Source organism: Chrysochloris asiatica, unplaced genomic scaffold, assembly GCF_000296735.1.
Source record: "Chrysochloris asiatica unplaced genomic scaffold, ChrAsi1.0 scaffold00265, whole genome shotgun sequence".
In the NCBI taxonomy this organism is placed as follows: Eukaryota; Metazoa; Chordata; class Mammalia; order Afrosoricida; family Chrysochloridae; genus Chrysochloris; species Chrysochloris asiatica.
The window spans coordinates 3,483,439-3,490,483 of record NW_006408783.1 but is presented as its reverse complement, the minus strand read 5'-3'; the positions used below and the strand labels follow the sequence as shown (position 1 = coordinate 3,490,483).

At 39.6% G+C, this 7,045-nt stretch overlaps 1 pseudogene; it reads right to left on the bottom strand.

Moving 5' to 3' along the window:
- Nucleotides 1-5,009: 5,009 nt before the first annotated feature.
- LOC102832456 overlaps nt 5,010-7,045 on the bottom strand; it is a 71,719-nt pseudogene continuing 69,683 nt past the window's right edge.

The window sequence follows — 7,045 nt, the reverse complement described above, 5'->3', positions numbered from 1 at the left end:
GGAAGGACGTCAACACGGGCCTGAGAGATATCACTTAGACTGCCAGGCACAAGTAGTGTCAACATTTTCTGAGGGTTTGTAGTCTATTTAGAAATGAGTTTCAGTCATGTCACAACAAAGGAACAGTATCATAAAAAGAGTGTCATTGACATTGTTTACACATTTGACTTCCCTGGGGTTTATTAAAAGGCTAGAAAAATCAGCACATGACTGGAACACTTGGTCATTGCTGTGCAGTTCCGGATAACTATTGCCCATGCAATTCGAGTCCCTTCCACTTCACTTGTCTGTCAGTCATACGGTGGCTTATGTGTTGCTGTGATGCCACCAGAGTTTCAAATGCCAACAGGGCTACTTATGGTGAACAGGTATCACAGAGCTTCTAGACTAAGAAGACACGGTTGTTCTGGTGATGGTTATGTGCCATCGAGTCAGTTCTGACTCTTACATCGACCTTATGCACAACAGAACGAAACTGCCAAGTCTTGTGCCATCCCATAATTGTTGTTAAGTTTGAGCCCATTGCATCTACTACTGTCTTATTAGGGGTCTTCCTCTTTGTTGCTTACTCTATACTACTGGTGTGGCATTATAGGATCAGCACTGGACTACAAAACACAAGGTCGACAGTTCAAACCCACCAGCTGCTCCTCGTAAATGCTACATAGGGTTGCTATGAGTCAGAACTGACTCAACAGCACTTAACAACAACAACAACAACAAAACAACAATCTTTTACCAAGCATATTGTCATATTGTCCTTCTCCAGGGACTGATTGCTCCTCATAGTATGTCTAAAGTATGAAAGATGAAGTCTCGCCATCCTAGATTGTAAGGAGTAATATGGGTATATTTTTAACATAGATTTGTTTGTTCCTCAGCTAATTCATGGTTCTTTAAATATTCTTCTCCAATACCATAATTCAAATAAATCCATTCATCTACAGTCTGCCTTATTCATTGTTGAACTTTAACATGCATATGAGGAGATTGAAAATACCATGGATTGGATCAGGTGCACCTTCATCCTCAAACTGACAGCTTTGTTCTTTGACACTTTAAAGAAGTCATGTGCAGCAGATTTACCTAATGCAATAGGCCATTGGATTTGTTGACTGCTGCTTCCATGAGTGTTGACTGTCCATCTAAGCAAAATGAAGTCTTTGACAACTTCAAACTTTTCTCCATTTATCAAAATGTTATTTATTGGTCCAGTGGTGAAGATTTTTGCTTTTTTTACACTGAGGTGCAATCTGTACTGAAGGCTGTGCTCTTTGATCTTCATCAGTATTTTAAGTCCTCTTCACTTTCAACAAGCAAGGTTGTATCATCTGCATATCGCAGGTTGCTAATGAGACTTCCTCCAATCCTGATGCCACATTTTTCTTCATATAATCCAGTTTATCAGATTATGTACTCAGCATACAGATTGAACAACATTAGTCAATAAATACAACCCTGATGCACACCTTTCATGATTTTAAATCATTCAGTGTCTCTTTGTTTGTATCTAACAACTGCCTTTCTGTATCTGTGCAGGTTTCTCATGAGCACAACTAAGTGTTATGGATAACATTCTTCACAAGGATATCCATAGTTTAAGGAGCTCAGGGAGCGTAGTGGTTATGAATCAGGCTGCTAACCTCAAGGTCAGCTGTTCGAATCTACCAGCTGTTCTGTGGAAGAAAGATGAGGCCTTCTGCGCCCGTAAAGATTTATAGTCTCGGAAACCCTGTACAGGGTCACTATGAGTCGGAACCGACTCCACGGCACATAACAACAATCCATAGTTTGTCATGATCCACAGATATTCAAAAGCCTTTGAATAGTCAATAAAGCACAAACAAGCATCTTTCTAGTGTTTCCTGCTTTCAGACAAGATCCAATCGTTTCTCTTCCATTTTAAGTTGCGTTCCATTATGAAATGAAAGACCCAGAAAACTTTATTCCATTTACATCATTATGGTCACCTGCTCAACTCAGGTGAGAACTATTTAAGGCCATATTTTGACTCCTGTTGACTTTTTAAAAAATTTTTCTTCAGCTTCAGCCTGAACGTGCAAATGAAAAATTGATAGTGTGTTCTACAGTTTTCCTCTGGCCTTGTGTTGGTTGATGATCTTTAACTTTCCACTGCCTCTTCTGACAGATGTAGTCAATTTGATTCTGGTGTATTCTATCAGATGAAGTCATGTATATAGTTATCTTTTATATTGTTTTTAAAAAGATATTTGCAATAAATCGTGCTCTTGCAAAATTCTATCATGCGATCTCTAGCATTGTTTCGATCACCAAAGCCTCATTTTCCAACTGATCATCTTTGAATCCAAGCTTTGCATTCCAATCACCAGTAATTATCAATGCATTTTGATTGTATGTTGAATCAGTTTCAGACTGAAGAAGCTTATAGTGGTGGGATGGTGGCTGTGTGTCTTAGAGTTGGTACTCCTGTAGGGCTTCCGGGACTGTAAATCTTTCTGGGAGCAGAAAACTTCATCTTTCTCCCATGGAGCAGTTGGTAAATTGGAACTGCTGACTGACTTATAACTCACTGTGCTACCAAGCTCTAATTGGTAGAATTCTTCAATTTCATCATCACTGGCTTTAGTGGTTGATACATAAATTTGATTAATAGTGGTATCAACTGGTTTTCTTTGTAGGAATATGGATATTAACCTATCACAGACAGCATTGTACTTTAAGATATATCTTGAAGTGTTCTTTTTGATGATGAATGTGATGCCATTCCTTTTTAATTTTTCATTCCTGGCATGTTGTTGTTGTTAAGTGCCTTTGAGTCAGTTCCATCTCATAGTAACCTTGTATAGGGTTTCTGAGGAGTGGCTGGTGAGATTGAACCACCAAGCTTGTGGTTCAAACCAACTGTAGAGTCTAGTGCATTAACCCACAGTGTCACACCAGGAGTCCATTCACAGCATAGTAAGCCAGTAAACCAAAATGTCCAATACCAATCCATTTCAGCTTATTAATGCCTAAGATAATAAATCTTTATTCCATTTCATTCTGACAACTTCCAATTTTCCTAGATTCATATTTCATACATTTCATGTTTTGATTATTAATGGAGGTTTGCAGCTCTTTCTCCTCATTGTCAGTTGTACTCCATCAACAAATGAAGGTCTCAAAAGCTTTGCTCCATTCACATCATTACAGTCAACTCTACTTTGAGGAGACCTCTTCCCCAATCATATTTTGAGTGTGACTGAGGAAGAACTTCAATGGGAGGGTGTCATCTTCTGACACTATATCTTATAATGCCCTACTATTCATAAGGTTTTCATGTTTCAGCACTTTATCTGACTGTTTTATAATGCTCTACTATATATAAAGTTTTCAGTGGCTAAACATTCAGAAATTGACTGCCTATATTTCTTCCTAGCTTGTCTTACTTTGGAAGCTTCACTGAAACCTGTCCACCATGGGCAACTCTGTTGGTATTTCAAATACCAGTGGCATAGTGTCCAGCATCACAGTAACAAGATAGTCACTACTGAAAACAAACGAATAAGTGAGAAGTGCTAAGCATACACCTGGAGCTATAGCTTCTCCCCATGGTTGAATAAGGCACGGCCCTTCCCTTACATGGAGGAAAGGGAGTAAGATATGTGGATTTCCAGCAGGCCTGAGATACAGGAAGGGGAGTTACATAGGAAATGAAAGAAGAAAGTACATATTTGTTGAGTAACAGCTATTTAAGTTAACCTCTAAGTACTTTCTAAGAGTATTTTCAAAGCTAAGAAAACTGAGGCACAGAGAAGGTAAGTAACCTGCCAGAACTATGCCTAGAAATTAGCAAAACAAGGAGTTAAATCTAAGCATGCTAGGTTCCAGAGCTCAAGGGCACATCAAATACTGTGAATGAAGGACTAATGAGTAATGGAAGTATGAACACTTGGTTATCTGTTGTGATGCAGATGCTGGTGGGAAAGTCTAGTAGTGTGTTTAGCCTGGTGTAGGACTGAAGTTGTGGTCCTTGGAATACCTTCTTGGAAAGCAGATTCAGCTAGGTGCTTTAGGGCTTAGTCCGCCATGTTGGCTTTTAACTGTCTGCAGTTTCAATGGGAGCTGCAGTATTCGTGAGCAGCTGCTTGGTTGACTGGATCTCAGGAGAGCTCTAGAAAAATGATCTGCTGGCAATGGGTCTGAGGGAGATGAATAGACTTGGGACAATGTTTATGAAGTTGGCAAATAAGAGTCAGAAGAGGGTCAGAGTAAGAAGAAACAGAGTGGAAAGGAAAGACGCAGCCAAACATGAGATGCTGTGGGGAAATTAACCAGACAAAGATAACCAAAGTACCATGGTGTGGAGGAAATTAACCAGACCTCCTGAGTGGAAAGGAAATGTAAGGTAGAAAGGGGTTGACTCTAGCCCTATAGCTATTTCTTTTAGTTTGTGTTCAACAGTACTGGCTATGAATCAAGCCACGTGACAACACTCCATTGTCTTATCTGACTCTCAGTAATCTCCTGGAACACGTTCTATTAGTGACCCCATTTTATAGATGTGAAAAGGGAGACACAGGAGTTCATATGGAATTTCTAAGTGCTTCTGGGCATCCACACCTAGGTGACCTGTTCCTCAAACTAAGCACTTTATAAGCTAAACTCATCATTGCCTCAACCTGTTCCGCTTGTTGTTGTTAAGAGCCATTGAATCAGTTCCAACTCATAACCACCCTGGATAGGGCTTTTCAAGGAGTGGCTGATGGGTTTGAACTGTTGACCTTGTGACTAGCAGTCCATTGCCATACCAGGATTCCTCTTCTTAGCTTTCCTAATTTAATATTCTATCAGTGATTTGGAGTAAAGGCTTTATAGAAATGTGTCATGTTCATTCACTTATTGCATATGTCTTCTATGGGCCAGGCACTGTGTTAGGTGCTGGAATGACAGCCAGGCAAGTAGTCTTGATCCTTAAGACACTTACACGGGCCTCCCCCCGAGCGCCCTTCTGGCTGCACGGAAAAGCTCTGAGCTCGGGGCCCCTGCTAAGCTAGCACTGCCATTGTCCCCAAGCCACCATCATGATCATCTAACGGAACCTCATCAGCCGTGATGAGATGTTCTCCGACATTTACAAGATCCGGGAGATCGCGGACTGGCTGTGCCTGGAAGTGGAGGGAAAGATGGTCAGCAGGACAGAGGGGCACATCGATGACTCGCTCATGAGTGGAAACACCTCCATTGAAGCCACTGACGGTGAAGGCACCAATAGCACAGTAGTCACGGATGTTGACATTGCCATGAATCATCACCTGCTGGAAACCAGCTTCACAAAAGAAGCATACAAGAAGTACATCAAAGATTACATGAAATCAATCAAAGTCACGCTTGAAGAACAGAAACCAGAAAGAATAAAACCCTTTATGACAAATCAAGCACATCCTGGTGAATTTCACAAACTCCCAGTTCTTTCTGGCTGAAAACATGAGTCCAGATGGGATGGCTGCTCTACTGGACTGTCGTGAAGATGGTCACCCCATATATGATTTTCTTTAAAGATGGCTTACAAATGGAAAAATGGTAACAAATTTGGCTATTATTTGGACCTGTCATCTGTCATCCTAGCTGGCTGCTGCTCTTCATCCACAGGACTTGCACAAAATGGGACTGATGTCATCTTGAGACTTTGATTTATTTGGAGCAGAAGCATTTTTTTTAAAGGGAAAAAAACAAAACAAAACAAAAGTGTAGGCTATCTAAAAATAAAAAATGCATTTAAAGTAAAAAAAAAAAAAAAAAAAAAGACACTAGGGGCCAACCTAGGAGTATGCCCAAGTCCGGTGGCATAGAGAAGCAGGGAGACTTTTCAGAGGAGACAGTTGTGCTCCATGACTCCTTTCTCTCACACTTCCTTTCCATTTCAGTGGTGTAATGAAGATGCATTAAAACCTTTTCCCAGCAATTTCTTCTTCCCCAGCCCTATCCCAGTTCCAACTGATAACCAAATTCCAATAGACATTAACAACAAATAGAGCCACCAATCTGATGAACAGGGAGGCTCTCTGCATACAACACTGTTATGCTTCTGAGAGTTTCCACTCATTTTCCATTAATGCCCTGCCTGCTCTCCAAAATATTAATAGGACAGGTACAATAAAACTATTAATATAGCAGATACAGAAGAAGCTCAAAATGGGGAGGAAAAGGGGATTCCAGAAATCCATAATTAAGAGAAGACTACTGGGTATAGGACCTAACTCCAAAGTTCCTGGCATCCAAGAGAAATTTAAAAAAAAAGAAAGAGAGGATCCACTGTGTAATAAGTGGAAGCAAGTCTAATGATGAGTAGATGCAAATCTTTCCCAAATTTGATTTTTAGAGAGTTAGCTCTATGGTTTTCTTGCCCTCACTGACTTTCAGTTGTCTGGCAAATTTGTCCATGTCCTTCCTTAACAGGCAGGGAATCTCTGAAGTTCAAGGACTGAGCCTTAGTCAACTTCTTGTTCCAGATGTTGGTACATAGTTGGCATTTAATAAATATTCTTTAGTGGATAACTGATCCCTGTGAAAAAGTTCATGAACAATAAAAAGGATAGAATTTTATGTAACCATTTTTTTTTAATGTGGACATTATTTAACCATATTTGATATTGATTCTCTCTGCCTGTTTGGTGTACAACATTAAGTCCTAAGACTTTTAATTCATTTCATTAAAGGCATTGAGTTTTGTATTCAGTTTAATTAATTATGTATTTTTCAGAATTGTTGGGAAAAAATTATTGAAAAGATTTTTGAGCCACTTTCTCTGCAAGCACAATGCTTTAACCCATTGTTTTCAAAGGAGATTCTCAAGTGCTCAAGATTTAGTACCATTTATATAGCCATTGTGGATGGATGAATGGACAGATGGATGGATGGATGGATAGAGGGATAACTAAATTAACATGCTGCCTTTTAGCGTTTCTGGAATTTTTTTATTATTATTATTAAATGTTTTTATTTTGGATTGAGTGAAAGTTTACAGGGCACATCATCAGCTTCACATTCAACCATTCATATAGCTTGTTTCATTACATTGATT